An 18,250-nucleotide genomic window follows, 5' to 3' on the forward strand; every position below is an offset into this window, starting at 1 on the left:
CTTCCCAGATGAACTACAGGCACAGTAGAGACTGCAGTGACTAGCTTAGATCCCCAATACCAACTTTTAACTGTGTGCCGATTCCAGGAAGCTATTGTGAGAGTGTCTCTCGACTCCCCCCGGTTTGGCTAATACAAAAGCAATTCATTAGCAAAATATTTAGTAAAATTGTCTCACTCAACAATTACTGTGCCAGAAAACTAATTGACTGAATCCCCTTTTCTTGGAATTGTGAGAGCATCAAATGTTTACCATAAAGTTCCAGCTTGCGCAAATAAGAGCTGATGGTCACGATAAATTCAGATGCAGAGTTTGTGCAGGCTTTACAACTGTGATCTCTTGTTCAAATTTCAAGTGTTGTGGCAAGCCTCTAAGATGTGTCCACGGTAGCTAGTAGCTTTGCAGCAGGATTGGCATTTTCCGTGATTTATTTATCCTAATGATGACAATGCAGTCACTGAACAAGTGAAAATGAAAACTCACGAGAGACACCCTGAGATCTGTAAGAGCCCCTTGATTACTACTAGGAACCTGTACTAGTCCAGAAACGTCTCTCATTTGTTTTCGCCTAAACTTGTTGAGTGACTGGAACTTTATTATCATGTTTCCTCACCATCTGAACTGTCGTCAAACTCTAACCTACAAGCTGAAAATGTCTTAAATGTGCTTCGGTAATGCAAGAAGTAAAATTAATGATTGTGTTTTTGGCAGGTTTGTTGAGTTCATCCTTTCAGATGCCACCTGTGAAGAACTGCCTGTAAATGCGTCAAATTGACACATGATTTCAAGGCTGTCTATATTCTATTGCAACAACAATAATTTTATAATAGATTGATTTAGGCATTTCGTAGCAGTTAATTGAATTTGAGCTTTTATGAAACATCTACTTATTCTAAAGACATTCATATTTGATTCTTGTATATATAGAATGAAATCTCAGGCTAGATATATACTGGATATTGGTTTGTCATTTTAACGATATTGAGAAAAGAAAAAAAGATATTTCGAAGTGGCTCCAGCGAAGCGCTGCATTGAATGACTCGTCGACTATGGTAGTGCTTCTGGAAAAGTGATTATATGCAACAGTAGTGTGAAAACTGAAGACATGTTTATTAGGGAGGAGGTTGATTATTTCATCTGAACTTCATTGTATCTTGCACTTTTTTAGCCCCTAGTTGACACAACTAGCAAAAACAAGTGATGTACACAATTGTGTACAAAGCGTCTAAAAGGGTTAAACGCACTGCAAGGAGATTTGTGCAGGTACCTAGTAAGTGCTCAAGTAACTGGTGTATTTTTCCTTTGATCAAATGGCATTTGCAGGCAAAGCAGACCCCTTTCGTTGCTGTCACTGAAATTCTAAATTCGTACTGCTTTGCAGGATGGTGTTCCACAAAGTATGGCGCTGCAAAGAGGCAAAGCGGGAAAAATCATGTGGTGAGGCTGCAGCACACTGTCCAGCAAAGATTGACCTCAAAATCAAGAAGGTCAACAGAAATACAAAACGTAATGATGCCTTTTTACGTGGGGAAAAGCCACTGCCAGCTGTGATAAAGCTCTTTCATCACAAAAACCACAGCCACAGCACTGCAGCAGCAGACGCACTTTCTCGTCTTACTCCAACAATGCAGACCAGAGAGACCTTTTTGGCATACTTTGACAGCGGCATGTCACCAGCTGAAGCCACCAGGCTTCACGAGAGCAAACTGCTTGTGCAAGAAGATGGGTATGCTCTCGTTGCCAACTCTGCAGTGAACCCATTGCCTCCTGCCATATACTACTGGCACAGGCTCTGCAGAGAAAAAAACTTTGGAAAGGATGTAGACCCCCTCTTAAAGATAGCTGAGATGCCACTCTATGCTAAACATGGTGAGTTGACTATTACAGCACTGCACTTACACCATACGTTCCATACTTGCTACAGCTGTCTAGTGGTTATGGTGCTTGACTGCCAACCCAAAGGTCGCAGAATTGAATCCTGGCTGGGGCAGTTGCATTTCAATGGAGCCAAGATGCTAGAAACCTGTCTGCTTAGATTTAGGTGTGTTTAAGAACGCCAGGTGGGCAAAATTATGGTTGTCTCTGTATATAGTGTCATGATATCGTGGTTTTGAGACATAAAACATTATTATTATTATTATTATTATATTTGCATTATTAAAGGCTATTAAAATCCTAAGCCCTAATTTGCATGCATTTTTAGAAGACCTTTAGTTACAACAGATCTTAAAACCAATTTTCTAAAATGTTCTGTCAGTGCAGCACTTGATTCACAGATTTTGGACACTGCTAAAGCACTAAGAGAGCTGTAGAGGTACCACACATAGCGTTTTCAGTCACAAAAGATAATACATCCAATGTTATAACAGTTCAGTAAAGTTTACAATATTAACATGAGACATTCATGTAATATTGTGGCCAATGTTTCAAAGGGAATCCATACAAGTTCCTAGAATGAAAAGTCATACATCACGCAGTTGCATATAGTAGAAGCACCATTACTGCCACTACTCCCAAGCTATAGATGACACCCAATGCTAGCAAAAAAGTTCAGCATAGAGTAATGACGAACAGAGCTACTTTCTTTCGTAAAGGATCATAATGTCATCACCAGGGTGCTGTAACAATGTGTAGCCGATGCAGGATGACATGCCATAATTTTGCTTGTAACGAAATTGAGAAGCACATAAAATCAGTGCACAGAGATCTCTTTATGAAAAAACTATCATTCAGTCCCACAGTGAAAACGGTTTGAATACTCCAACATGCCTCTATATTAATTGCATACTAGGTGTCACTTAGTAAATATGTTTGCCTGTTTATGAAAGTTTCAAGTGACGAATAGATGAAAAAAGTGGAACAAGTTCTGACTGTTTATTTTGCTCTATAATATTCACTTCCAGCTTAAATTACTAATTTGTAAATTGCTAAGAACACTGGATAATAAATTTGTGGCAAAACAGAAAATGAGTACCACATCCCAGAGCTTCATTTTCACAAAACAACTGAGTACCATACAAGCTTTTCCAACTATCTCTTGGGCTAACTGCACCTCAGGTTACAGAGTTGCAGGTGGTGCTCCTCTGACTATTACTCATCAAATGCTGTACAGTTAGCATTTGGAACTATATGTGGGCTATTAATGGCTTGTCACCAAACATTTGGGTCAACAACAGCTCAATGGTCACAGCACGCTACAGCTACACCCTGGAGTGCTTAATTCCAGCATTTACATGGTGTGGATGAGATTCTAGCTCGCATCGGCATACAACTTTTCAAAATGATACCATAAAAGCTGTCGTCAAATAAGTGGATGTGGAGCCCCTGCAGCCCAATGTAACACACAATTTTTCATTGAAATAAATACAAAGGTCATACAAATCAATATTTTCATAACTAGTTATTTATTCAGCCGATTCAAGTCTTCAAAAAATATGCCTTCCTGTATTCTCCCTCACTCAACCTTTTTTCAGATGCTTGCTTGAATACAAATGTAAAAAGAATTCTTTACATTAACTGTGCTTCAGTCATGTACCAGTTGCTGTACCTCTTCATGCGGTCATTACTTCTTTGTGCCCAATTTTTCGTCGGAAGCATTGAGGCAACATGCACAGGTCTAACGCCCATGAAGCAAATGACCTGCTATTGACCCATAAGTCATTAGTATCTGTAATTGTTGTGCAGGCAACCTTAGAGTGTGGACCATCTTCTGCAAAATTACTCTGCAGACAGCATTCTCAACTACCTAGTCTTGATAAGAGGTATTCAATGAGCTCTTCCTGCCAGGCAGCACCAGTGCGTGCGCTGCCATAGCCCTGGTCTTTCAGTGATCTGGGTTATGACAGCGTGTTATTTGGTGGCGGTGCACATCACTAACCCATTTTCTTATGAAAATATTAGCAAAACACACACTGCCGAGAACTTTGGTTGTGGAATGACGATGTTTATGCACGAAAGCACAAATATGGCGACTTCCATGCTAGGACCCCTTGCATATGACGTCATGTGATTAGCTCCATTATGTAAGAATAAGAAAGTGTTTTAGTAGATAAAGGGTACTATAGTTGAAACCTTTTATAAGAGACACTGATATAAGAGACAAATGGGTATAAGAAACACCAGTGTGCTTAGAGTAAAATACGGATTGATAGGAAAAATGCATACGTGATAATCTGTATTAAGAGACAAGAATTGCTGCCCGGAGAATGCCAAAGGGGTTTAGCTGTACTAGGCATGGTATCTGGAGAAAAAGTCAGTATTATGTAACCACATTTGTATCTTAGCAAAAGACGGAATCTGATACTTTTGCAGATGGTTACTCACAAGACTGATCCATTCAGTCATATGACTACTGCATTTCACTTTCCTTGTTTTTTTTAACACTTGGTGGTTGGACTATGCTTACACCCCAAAGCCTTAAAAACAATTGTTCTGGAAGTCGCCCGCTAGCATTTCACAGTGTGCGATTCCCTGATACAGCTCTTTTATAAGCCACTGTGGTAACCATTTCGATTACACTACGAAGCTGCGGCACACCGTAAAAAGTGCGATTGCATCATCCACAGGTTACATCCACAGATACTTAGTGACTTGTCTGCTCTGACTTGTCAACAGAAGTCGTCAAAAAAGACTGCGGCTCGCAACTTAGTAGCAGCAGCTGTCATTCTGCTGTCATATGCACATGTTCACCTAAAGGATGAGTAAGATGTCATCCAAAGACTGACAGCGATTTCTGCTATTTAAGCTGCATGCAGGACGCAGGTTTCGCAAACTTAGTAACTGTGTTGTACTGTGATAATGTCCACTGCAGGGAGATTGGCTTAGAGATGCTGGGCAATAAATACTTTGAATTCAAATTTAAATATTTCATTCATGTTGCCTGGTGTGCAGAGAGTGTTAATAGCGCACACCATAGAAATGAAAAATGTTTCTTTTCGGTGTCTGAAAATCGTGTTGGTACTCCTTTATGGCATGCCATTGTAAATAAATATGTGTTATTGCTTCTTAAATTATGAGGTCTATCTTGATAAAAAAAGGTAACTTCAGTGTTCTTAAAAAGTACCGAAGTGTGTACTGGGAGACTATTGAGAAAATACTGTGCTTCCAGTATTTGAAAACCTAATGTTTGAAGCTATACCTAATAAAGTGACGATTGTTATAGGATGCAGACAACAGCCTTGAAGCGCTGATTGAGCAGTTACGGCGAGTTCATGCAGAGGAGAAAAGCAATGCAGTCTACAGAAGGCACCTCCTCAGCGGCACTAAACGCCTCCGAAGACTCCAAGAGCAGAAGCGCGGTGTTGGTGCCATGATGGCAATGAACGCTGCTTTAGGTCTGGAGTTACGTCGTGGACGATATATTAAAGTGCAGCCAACAGCAATTTCAAGACGACGTCCAGGACTAACTAGAGGCTCCAAGCGAGTAGCTGCAGGACGACCAGCGAGTGGCCCTTCACCCAAACGGGCAAAGAAGAGGCGCCATGTGCTGCAGCAAAGTGTGAGCCAGAACATTCCTCATGTGAAGCTGCATGGCTATGGCCATTGAAGTGATGTTCTAGTGACTACCTAGTGACTACTCGGGGCAGAAGATTGAGTGTGTGTGTGTGTGTACAATGGTGCGTGCGCGTGGCATTCCTGGCTGAGGCTCGATGTTCCCATGGATGCATATGGTCACGATCATGCTTTGACAGGACAGCTGCCCATGGTACAAGCTTGCAGGGATGTTACATCTTGCAGATCATATACAGTAGACTCTCATTGAATGGAACCTGAAGGGACCGGGAAAATGTGTTTCATTTAACAGGAGTTCTGTTTACTGAGAGGTGAAGTGGGTTGCAGCATTCCAGTATGAAACCAATCATAACAGAGAAAGTTGTTCCATTCAAGCAGCAGTTCAGTTTTACAGATTTCCATTTACTGAGAGTCTACTGTATGCTAGAAAAGACAGAAAATCAGGCATGAAGGCAACCATAGTACAAGTGCAACATCTTTCCCACCAGGTTACGGAAGAAGCCGATCAAGTCGGCAAGCCACTCGGTCCTGTTTTTCAACTACTTCAACAGTCTTCTTTTTTTTTTTTTCAACTATTCCACCTGCAGGTGTATTTTGCCAAAACAGTTGAGCAATTTCTTCCCTAAGTTGCTGTCCTGGTAAAGGAGTTCTGCCGCCTTGTGATCGATGCCCACAGGATTAGCAATGGATGTGTCTTCTCTGGAGAGCTGTAACAGACGCCCTGACGGCAGCTCAATGGCAGCATGGTGTTTTATGCGCAATTTCTGGTTGCTTCCCACTGCCTAGAGTGACTCCTCTAGATGGCTCATCAGGCTTGCCAATTACCATTCGTAATGCCTGCTGATTCAGAGTTCTCTACTATATGTCCTGGCTGCTTCTTTCCTTGCACCATTTGATTGTGCACCAGTATGCTGTACCTTGGGCACCAAGGGAGGTGCTGTCATACCTTCTCTTCCGATTCAAACAGCCACTTACACACCTCGTTCAATTCCTAGGCTAATTTAACACTTCTGACTCAGGCTCCTTCACCAAGTCTGCTTGAGCAGCCTTCCTATTGATTTTTCAAGCTTATATTTTAATTTCTTCCGATGTTGTCGCCCTTCGAAAAGAATGTCTGATTCAAACAGCCACTTCCACACCTCGTTCAATTCCTAGGCTAACTTTGTACTTCTGACTCGTGCTCCTTCACCAAGTCTGTTTGAGCAGCCTTCCTATTGATTTTTCAAGCTTATATTTTAATTTCTTACGATTTTGTCGCCCTTCGGAAAACAGGCGTTGAAATTCATTCAGCTTGGTCAACCCATTTTTTCTCCGCACGACGTCGATCGGGGCTTGGTTATCCATTGATTCTGCTCACTCCATTTTATAGTAAACGTCAAATTGACATGGAGCAGCACCTTTCTCCTAGATGAACTGCCTGCAGCTAGCGTACAATCTGGTTTTCATGTGGGGCTTCTCTTCTGAGAATGTAGACGCCATCACACATCATGGTGTTCAGAGGTTTTGCTCAGTGTAGCATAGCCAGGAAAGCTTCCCTCTTTAGACCGTCAACTGCTGTTAGAGGGACCCTGAATTTTTGTTTTAGTTTTAGCATTTAGGCTGGAGCATGATCAAACCATTCACACCACAAATTCAACAACACATCGTGTATTAAGGCCACTACGGACAATTATATCCTCTTGATTTCACCTGTGCTCGTGAGACGTGCTGGCATTGCACAACTCTCATGAGCACACTCGATGGTTTGAGCTTCGCCCAGTTTAGACCTCCAAGATTGCACCCCGACAGGTTGCTTGTAATCTCGGAGGCTGCCACACAGTGCGCCCGGCAGCATGCACGCTGTCTAGCAAGAGACGAAGCTCGCGAAGCTCCGAGAGGTGCTGTCACAATACAAGCCCATTCTACTTCCGCACATTCTACAGCCAATCAGATCAGCAACCAGGGTGATGTCGCTTTACTAGAGCGTGTCGTTCTGTGAATGGGCAGTTGAAAATGCGTTTGGCGGAGTCACAGCTATCTGCAGTGCTTCACAGATTTAAAACGGTCTAATAAATTACACAGTTTATGCAGAGAGCTGAAATCAGCCTGTAAATGACTTAAGACTTGGTCTACTGGCCCAATGTGTTTGTACAAAATTGTAAAAACTGTTTCAGGGTCTCTCTACACTTTCCTGGCTCCAGCTGCCTTGTACTTAGTTTTAATTGAATATCCATCTGATTTTTCGCATAGCCTGTTATGACGCCTTAGTGAGAGTAATCTTCTGTGTCACACATACTTGAGGCATGGATACATTTGCACCTCAAGCAAGAGACCTTTCCTTCGCAGTCGTGCACCCTGTGGCCTTTAGTTGTACATATGCTACAAGGACACTGTCAGCACTTGCTTATTTTGTGTCAGGCAAGTATCAGTTTGACATGCTTCTGTTGAGTGTTGCCTTAATGTGCAGAATCTATGAATCTCTGCAACATATTGAAGATTTCTGATGGAGTTTGTCAGTGAACAGATGAAGTAGGTTTGTCCCAGCTGTGATTTCGAGCTGGCTAGTTTGTTGCATGCTGATCACCACTGTCTCCTTCGTTGCTATTGCTGTAGTCGCACTTCTCCAGACTTTCCAGTTAGACTGAAAAAGCTGCAGAAGACTGTCTAGCCCCTAAGCATAAGCAGTGTTGTCCAAATATAAATCCTAGCTATTGCAGCACTGGTACGACGACATTTTGGGGTAGTGCCCTGAGTATGATGTTGCAGAGCATCAGTGAATGCTATTACCAATGTACACCTAGTGACTTCAGCTCTCGGATGTTAATGCGCACGTGGTCATACTGTCAAAGGGCTGTGTTATTAGACAGTCAAACAGAAGTCCACTGATGCAATCTTCCACAGTGTTCTTGTTCTTGGCACATCTTATCACCGAAGCTCTTCAGTAGCGTGTTGACAGTGTCCTTGTAATATGCTTCAGTCATTGTAAGACCAGCAACTACTCGAGCAGTACCTTTTAAGAACAGTCACATATAATGCAATTGTTTCGTTGCAGTCCAATTGTTGTTATAAACAATGTGGACAAATTGTTCCCAGAACTCAATTCATTTTACACACATCTTCAGAGCAAGGCAAGGTTGTAAGTTTGGGTAGCACGGCTGCCATCCTATCTGATGGTACAGCACAGCCTATAGGTGTATGGGTAGCAGACATACATTCCTCTTCTGCTTGTGTACTTGAGAAATGGTTCCCCCTGCTCAAGAGATCGGCAAAAATTTGGGTGTTGTGTTCGTACACTAGGACTGCATCATACTCTGCTTGGAAGTATTAATTCATGCCATGAAGAAATTCTTCAATTAGCCATTGATCTTCTTCAGATATTAGTTTTAAGTTTGTTGTGGATGGAGTCTAGCTGCTCATGTGTTGCAGACTAAAGGATCATTGTGACATGCACTTCGCCTTGAGCTTGTCCAAAACATTCAGTCAACTCGTATATCTTCGATTTCCGTACCAACTCTTCAGGATATGATGTCACCAGAGTCACTCAATGATATATACTCTCTCAATTGCGTCGATGTAGTTAAGAGAGACTCGGAAAAACATCATTACTCTCAATCTGGTTCAATTTGACCCTACTGTGCACACTGAGCTACATACGATTGTAAGTGACAGAAGTAACTGTGATAGTCATGATATGCTAGCTATCTCCCATCAACCCCGAGTGCAATTATCTCATTACAGAGTGTGTTTCAAAAATAAAAAAGGGGGGGGGGGGAGGGGCAGGAAGGGAAGATGGAAGCTTGCATTCTACCAAACACATAATGCTACAATTTACTGCTAATTGCTTAAATTAGTCCTGACAATTATTTTGACTGATTCATCTTACTACCTACAATTTATTGGCACTACTCTCCACTATGGGAACCTCTTTCATGCGAGCATTTTTATAGGACACTCGGAATCAGAGCAGGCAAAATCATCTACAATAAAACCTTTTGCCTATCTCTATCACGTATTCTACATATTTATTATATAGGGACATGGCACAAGAGCACTAAACACATTCTTTGACCACTATAACAAGTTTCACTCTAGTATTAAATTCACTATTCATGTTCTTCCAGTGAAATTAACTTCCTAGACAAGATGGCATCCATTGAAAGGAGAAAATGAGAGATGACGTTTAATTTGATGACGCCAAGAAATGCGGGAATGAAGAACGCTGGAATGCTTACAAGCTCGCGTCTAAAAATTATGTAACAGCACTAAAAAAGGCCAAAAGTTATTACTTACAAAACGTGTTACCATCCATGCTAACGAACGATATTAAAAAATTCTGGCGCACAATAAACCCTAAACCCGACGACGCAATCACCCTAGAAGATGCTAGCAGAAATCAAATTCCTTTTGACTTATGTGCAAACATTTTAAACGATGTTTTTTCCTCTCACTTTTCCCTTGATGCAAATGATGTTTTACCTAACGCAGAACCCTTTCCCCATCCCACCATGCCTCCAATATGTATTGATTGCAGTGGTGTTGAAGCGATAATTAGGTCCTTAAGACTGTCTTCTGCTCCTGGTTGTGACCAAATTGACCCGAAATTCTTAAAGAGTACGTGTGCTTCTTCATCGGTCATACTAACAATGATCTTTCAGCAGTCACTCAACCAAAGTTGCTTGCCCGCTGAATGGAAGATCGGGAAGGTGACTCCATTTCACAAAGCTGGTAACCGCCATTCCCCACTTAATTACTGACCTATATCACTTACCAGTATACCGTGCAAAATATTGGAACACATCTTATTTTCGAACCTTGTAAAATTCCTCGAATCAAATTCATTCTTTACCCTAGCACACATGGTTTCCGAAAAACATACTCCTGCGAGACCCAACTGGCATCTTTCACACATAAACTGAACGTTATACTGGATCACTCTTCTCAGGCCGACTGCATATTTTTGGATTTTTCTAAAGCGTTCGACAAGGTTTCCCACAGTTTATTAATGCACAAATTACATCAACTAAACCTTGACAGGAAATTACTAACTTGGATTGAATTCTTTCTTAACAATCGTTCTCAGTATGTTGCTGCTAACGCGGTGAATAGCCGCCACACCGCTGTTCAATCTGGAGTACTGCAAGGGTCAGTGCTTGGTCCTCTTCTTTTTCTTATTTATGTTAACGACTTACCTACGTGTCTTTACTCTCATGTGCACCTATTTCCTGATGACTGTGTAATATTCCGTGAATTAAGCTCCGATGCCGACGTAACTGCTCTTCAAACTGACCTTACTGCTGTCTCAATTTGGTGTCAAAAATGGTTAATGCAACTCAACGTCAACAAGTGCAAGGTTATGTGAGTGTCTAGAACAACTAATTCACCTCCTACCTACTCTCTCAATGATCTTGCATTGGATACCGTTTCTAGCTATAAATATCTAGGCTTACACATAACCAGCCCTTTAAATTGGGCAATCCACACTGAACACATGAGAGATGACAGAGAGATAAATAAAATAAATAAATAAATAACTAAAACACATAATTGGAAAAGCAAACAGAATGCTTGGGTACCTACGTCGCAACTTTGCTAAAGCTCCTTTTTCCTTAAAACTCACCCTCTACAAAACATTGGTTCACCCTAAATTAGAATATGCTGCCTCGATTTGGGATCCTGTACCTGCCAATCTATTACACTCAGTCGAAACGGTTCAAAATAATTCTACTCGCTTTATTCTTTCCAACTATAACCGCACCGCAAGCATATCGGCAATGAAATCTAGCTCGAACCTACCATCTTTAGCATCTCGCCGTCAGTTTCTTCGTTTGTGTCTTTTTCACAAAATATATCACCATCCCCAATTACATAATGAACTTATTTCACTACCAGATTATGTATCACCTCGTCTAGATCATCGTCACAAGGTCGGAGTTCCATTATGCAGAACAAATGGCTGCCACACATCATTCCTACCACGCACGAGCATCGAATGGAATCACCTTCCCGCATCAATAGCAACTATCCAAGATCATGAATTGTTTAAAAACGCCATTAGCTAAGACTGTGTGAGTAGGAGCCGCACCACTGTAATAACTGCATATCCATTGCTGCATTTCAGTATTCCTTTTTTTCTTTTTTTTTCTTTTTGTGCTAATACCACTCCCTTCTGTAATACCTCCCGGTCCTGAGGGTACCAATAAATGAAATGAATTATTTTTGTAATAGTTTTTGCAGTGTTATTCGTATAAGTTTACTTGATAATATTCATGCATGATTGTCTGCCATTCCTGCTGCTTTGCCAACGTGTGAACGGAATTGGGACCTCGCCAAGCTCTTAAACTTTTAGTCCTGTACTCCTCCTAATCAAAAGGAAATAAAATGATTGATTGATACACATCACATAAAATACAGCTTTACTGTTACTAGTTGAAATGTTGAAGATCGATAGTTCATTGTCACAAGTGGTACGTTGGCAAAACAGGACAAGCTGTTAATGTTAGATTGAATAGGCATCGCATGGACACAGGGAAAAAATAACCAAAAGCACTGGCACAACATTTTAATGTAGCAGTTCACGACTTCAACTGTACACCTCAAACTTTACATCCTACAAACTACCAGTCCCCAAGATATAGAAACTGTGCAGTCACACCATATTAAAAAGTTTAATACACTCTGACAACCATAATTCAAAGACACGTGTACAACCCCTCCCCCCCCCCCCCTTTTCATGGAATAGCCTCTTTCCTATTGTGTCGTGCAACCTCGGGTGTCATTTCAATTCACCAGTGTATTCACGATGCCTGTCTATGCCACTGGATGGAGTGAGGTGTCCAATGATGTCCGTTTTCTGTAGCCAAACTGTGTGGCCACACAAGTTATGTGACTCATGAAATGCTTGCCAATAACCCCTTTTTCCCCTCCTTTAAAAATGTGGTAAAATAAATGTTGGACAACATTCTCTAGTATCGCCAGAGTTTCGTCTGCGTGTTGCCACTCTACACACCGTCGTGTTGCCAGGCCTCTCCATCGGCCTGCCACAGGCCACACCATACTACCTGGCAATAAAAACAGTTATGACCAACTCAATTCATCATTGTAGTCTGTCATCGTCTCCTTGTACCCCTTCCCCACTTTTTTGCAGTTGCCCTCTCCTCCTGCTTAGCTTGGATTGCAGGAGAGGGAATGAAGCGTACACACATAAGTGCTAAGGGAATCTGTTACAGCACCCACACTTTGTCAACCATTTTGTTATTACAGAGGGTGGGCAACACGGATATTTGGGCAAATTGGTTTCAATTCATTAACAAGAGGACAAAGAAACATCAAGACAAACAGTGATCCTATTTGGTCTGTTGTGAAAGGCTAACCACTTTTATATGGAAGACACTTCACTGCAGTCACTGGCCACGTGCCATGCTGTCTGACACTTTTGAAAAACGTATTCGGACAGTTCGGTCAATGAGCTGCGCATGCAAACATTTCCGTACTCACTTATATATTCTATCTGTAGATTGCTTACTCGAACACCGTCAATAACCTTGATGATGCTGATGAAGAACACGACGCATTCTATTATGTCTGTATTTGACTTGATTTATGAAGTGAAAGAATAACATGGTTTCTTAATGCCAAAAATTATTAATCACACAAACCATCATTGAATGAAGACTGTGTTGACACTGTGCTCCATCAGTGCACTCCATACCACTGCTTTTTCAGACTTGAAGAGCCTGACTGTGTTACTGCTATGCCTGGACACTTGCTTAGAAGCAACCTCACCGAGCTTCCCGATATGTTCACAGCTGAACATACTAGGTGCCGATGAGCAGTGCATGTGCTAGACTGTCTGCAATAGCTCCAGCTTGAGTTGCCTGGATAGGAACCATGTTCCTTGAAGGCATCTGTGTGGTTAATCTAAGGCACGTTCATCTTAGCACTGGGGCTCTGTCCCGATATACACCGGGATCTATGGTGACAGCGTCGCTGCACAGCTGATGTGCCGTGAGCTAGTGAGTGTGCTGTCGGTGCGTGAACAGACACTAGACTGGAGCGTGTTTTATATGTTTCTGCATGTGCAACGTGCCTGTCAGTTCCATCCTGCGTCCACATTGAAGCCTCTATCTTTTGGAGAAATTTTTCTTGTGTGTAAAAGGCACAAGCCCACATCATTACCACAATCACAGACTGAATTCTCTTCACAATATTGTATATATGATGTAATTTAACAATAAAAATCTGATCAAAATAAGCACTTTATGTTTTTATGTTGAATGGCTTGGCCATTTTGTCATTCCCATAACACACAGGACCAGTTTGAGCATGACAATCTCGTGCAACTTTCAGAATACATGTACTGCAGTCAGAGACTGCATGAAAGATCACTGAGCGCCATCTTCTTCCATATCTTGTGCATCTCTGATGCCTAATAGCAATAATTTCCAAAAAGGTGACAAGTGTTTTAAAGTGGGCTTGCTATTTCTATCAGATTATAATTGACTGAGGGTTGCACCTCATTACATGTTTGCCTTGGGCATGGAGAATAAATACTTGTGATACTTTTGCTGTTCCTTTGTCTAAACCAGTTGATCTCATTTGTGTAATAGCTCACTCGCATTACAAAATAAAGTACCGAGACATCTGAAGCCTTTTCAGTCTTTGTTATAATTTCTCACGTTTCATACAACACTTTGTAATGTGGCTTTCCCCATCTCGCACATCGTGTAGAACTTCGCATTTTCACCGAGAAAAAAGTTACTAGCACGCTTGGTAATTAATTCATAACGCCACCGAATTCGGTACATTTTGAAACACCACTTGCCTCCAGCCCTTTTTAACTAGCTCAAATGATACGAGCGACAGTATTCACAGCAGCGCAAGCACCATTACTGCGGACTCTTTTTTCCTTTTGCTATGTGTGAACAGCATGTCTTTGCATAAGTTTTTGTGTGTGTGTGTGTTTGTGATCATGCTGCTCGACCAATAGGCGCCAAAAACTGCGGGAACTAATACAGCGCACCCATCAGAAAGCTTCCCTGATGCTGTTGCGAGTGAAATATGGTCAACTGGTACAAGATGCAACTTACGAAAGCACCTGCACGAGTTTCTTGAGAAAACAGCTATTACTGAACTGCAAACACATCAAGGTAACATGTTACGCAGTACCAAAATCGGGTTTTTCATCTAGTTCTGCAACAGACAGTAGTAGCCGCACTTATTTCAAACACATTATTGATGAGAATTAATCGTGCTTTCCTGAAGGAATCAGTTAGCAGCGCTGTTTTTAGGTAACGCAACAGGGTCAGCCAACACGTTTTTAATGGTCAATTCAATTTTTGAGGAAAAGCGTTCCGATTTTTTTGGCACCCCTAACAGCTTTCGTGTGGCACAAGACTGACGTATATCGTGTAACTTTTTTTATTAGAAGCGGAGTTAATTCTGCACATTAAATACGTCTGCAGCGTGCCCGAGGATTCTGCAGTCTGCCGCCTTTGTCATTATTCGAGAAACAGGGCAGTAGTTGGTTACTGGTAGCAAAACAAGCACAAACCTGTACTCCTGTTTTCGTGACTGGTTGGGGCTCTCTCCATGCTCCAAAATCAGCTTGTACAAATACTTGTTTATTTTCACACTCATGCTAAACATTACCTGGTTATCAGAAGCGTATTTCTGCACCATAAATCACGAAACGACTGCAAATTTGTATGTGCAAACGCCACATGAGTCATCCGCGAGTGTACGCAGATGCCGTATTTACATACTGCCATCACTTTCAGCACTTTGCTGGTGATGTCGATGATGATGCAAATGCTTTTATTTTCAGACTTTCAAACTTTTACCTGCTAACGTTCACAATAATCTTTAAAATTATAACTCTTATTTTATTACTTACTACTATTCACAATTTTGTGTGGCATTTCAAAAATGTATACGCAACATAAAAAAATTTTTTTTTACATTTACACAAGCTTTGGAGACAAAATCCGAGTCAAGATAAACCAACACACAAGCAACATGGGCGCCCTGAAACGGTGCGTTCGCAGTGCGTGGTTGCTTGTTTCACAGACCTCCGTGTTTCGTAATGTCTCTGCCATTGACAACTTGTGTTTTCTTGCTCTGCCACGACTAAAGACGAAAAGGCTCTAGCATTGATAAAGACGTCCTGCGAAATAGCGGCTCAATCAGGTTACTGTAGTCAGGTCGTCTGCAGCTTAGTGGAGTATGTCTTCAGCCACTTTCACTGTCACTGCCCTGAGTATATTTTATGCATGCATTTTGGTTCTGCCTTAACATTTTTCTTCTAGCTGCTTTGATGCTGCCATGTTTTTTTTTTTCTTTTTTGATGCTGCTTCGCCATTTTTGCATTCTGGTTATGTAACTCTCTTTTTCTTATTGACCAACGTTGTTAGTTCAACAAATTTTATTTTATGCATTCATTTTGTCAGCTTCATGTGTTGCCCCTATTAAGCTTTTTCTAGTTGGGAAGAATTTAGTTCGCTTCTTACCTCTGTGCACCATTGCTGCTACAGAAACCATTTCATTTCGTTCGTTCTCTCTATGTCGTTATAATTTCCGTTTTCTAGTACATCGTCCTATTTTTTAAGGGCTATCCTGGATTCACGCTAGTCGATCTCGGCAAATATTTCTTGCCCTAATTTTACCTAAGTGGGCCAGTTTCTTAGTGGTTATAACTAATAACTTTTATCTTAGTCGGCATGGCTTCAGAAAAGGTTACTCATGTTACACTGAGTTATTTAGGTTCATGACTAATATTCACTGTAATCTAGACACAAACGATATAACCAATTTCCCCTTCTTTGATTTCGCTGTGCGTTCAATATTCAAACTAATTACCATTTGATTTCTACATTGTCTGTCCTTTGTATTCCTTCATTACCACCATCTTGGCTACAAAAACTTTCATTCTTGGTGGTCAGCTACATCTCATCTAATGTTTTCGACATCACCTGCAGTGTTGCCCAAGGCAGTGTGCTAAGTCGGTTACTCTTTCTAATATACATTAAAGGGGCCCTGCAACACTTTTGAAATGGATGTCACTGTTGGCTCATGATGCCTCACAAATCACATACCGAAATATTTTTTTGAATATGCCGATTACAAGCGGAGTTCGAGGAATTTGCTGAATACTTCAAGCGCTTTCTCTTTTCGTAAAAGCGAGTGCACTGAAGGCAACTTGGGTAGGGACACAAGGGGGCGAAAAGATGCACAGCACCCTTTTGTCAGCGCACGTCATGACCTTGAGCACTTTCCTTTTTTTTCTTAGAATGCATGGCTACTTTCAGGGTGAGCACAAGCGCTGGCACATGGCAGCAGTTGCAGTGGCCACAGTATTTGCATAGCCTATGATGCTCAAATCAGTCAATGGCTGTGGACTCGGGTATGACACAGTAATCCAGGTATAAGGCATCACCTGTAGAGAGACGGGGGAGCAATTGCTGGCCGACTTTGAAAATTAATTGTGAATTTTAGACTGCATGCTGCACTCTAATGTTTGGCTCATGTGCTTTCGGGAGCTGCGACTACCAATCAGCAGCGTTTTCTGACAATGCTAAAAAAGAAAGTGTTGCAGGGCCCCTTTAAGGACTTACCCGCTGACCTTTCATCCTTGATTTAGTTACATGACAACACGTCTATCACCTATTGCAGTATTACTTTATGGGCTAGTTTTTCTTTCTCTTTTTTGATGATCATTTCATTTCTCAAATGACCTTAACTTGATGTTCAGGTAGAGTGCAACTCGGCAGAACTCACTCATTGTACGATTAACAATACCATTATTTCAGCTGCCCCTTTATACAAATAAATATCTTTGTGTTTACCTTTCATCAGATTTATCCTATACTACGGCGTGTAGCAGCTATCTCAGCAAAAGCTCAATCTGCAGGTTACCTCCACAGAAACTTGTGCAATGCATCTTCTAATGTATATGCATTATCATATCTTATCTTTACCCACATTTAGAGTAAGCTTCATCTAGATGGTCACCATAACGAGATTATCTAGTCCATATGTTGGAAGCCATTACAAATAGGGCAGGCAGATTCACCTACAATAAAACATGACACCATAGAGTTTCCTAAATATACACTAGAGAGAACTCTGGCGATAGTGTCTATGGCAACTACCATGCATGGCAAAGCAGCGAGCAAGGAATGGTGCGTAGTACACGGATTCGTCCAATCTTCATACATCTGGATTTGTGTGTATTCGTGTGGCTTGGAGCTGTTTTCTCACAAAACGAAAATCAGCAAATATTCAGTGATGGCACTTCACCACGTTATTCTTCTAGGCTTACCATTTCAAATCAGGTCATGAAGTTCAAAAAAGTTTCTTTTCTTTGAAACAAAACCGAAAACAGCAATAAATGAAGCCACAAGTGGGGTTCGCCACCCGCAAGTACGAAGAGTAGGCAAATCTGTGTACTACCCATCATTCCCAGGGTCGCTGAACGATCACTGTGCCAGAGCCCCTCTAGTTAATTTTAGTAAACTATGCATGACATGGCCCAGCCACATCACTGCTCTTATGTGTCTCTTTCACTGGTAGAGTATTGTGATGAATTTTAGTACTGCTTTATCCACCTGTGTACACGTCTTGGCACATTCACAGCACAATTAGTTTCATGTGCACTCATGGTTACACGCAGGCATTTAAGTTGTCATTACAACCTAGGCACTTGCATATTTGAATCAGTCTTTTGTATCACATTGCATCTAACTGTAATTATAAAATTTTTAGT

General features: G+C 41.4%; 1 long non-coding RNA gene across 1 annotated transcript; it reads right to left on the minus strand.

Annotated features, from left to right (window-relative positions):
• Positions 1–1,089: 1,089 nt before the first annotated feature.
• Positions 1,090–17,631, minus strand: LOC119167747 (uncharacterized). The gene is made up of 2 exons (XR_012884091.1): positions 15,041–17,631; positions 1,090–1,405 (listed from the first exon to the last, which is right to left on the minus strand). It is a non-coding gene; the product is annotated as an uncharacterized LOC119167747 (long non-coding RNA).
• Positions 17,632–18,250: the final 619 nt, after the last annotated feature.

This window comes from Rhipicephalus microplus, chromosome 6 (genome assembly GCF_043290135.1).
Source record: "Rhipicephalus microplus isolate Deutch F79 chromosome 6, USDA_Rmic, whole genome shotgun sequence".
Taxonomy (NCBI): domain Eukaryota; kingdom Metazoa; phylum Arthropoda; class Arachnida; order Ixodida; family Ixodidae; genus Rhipicephalus; species Rhipicephalus microplus.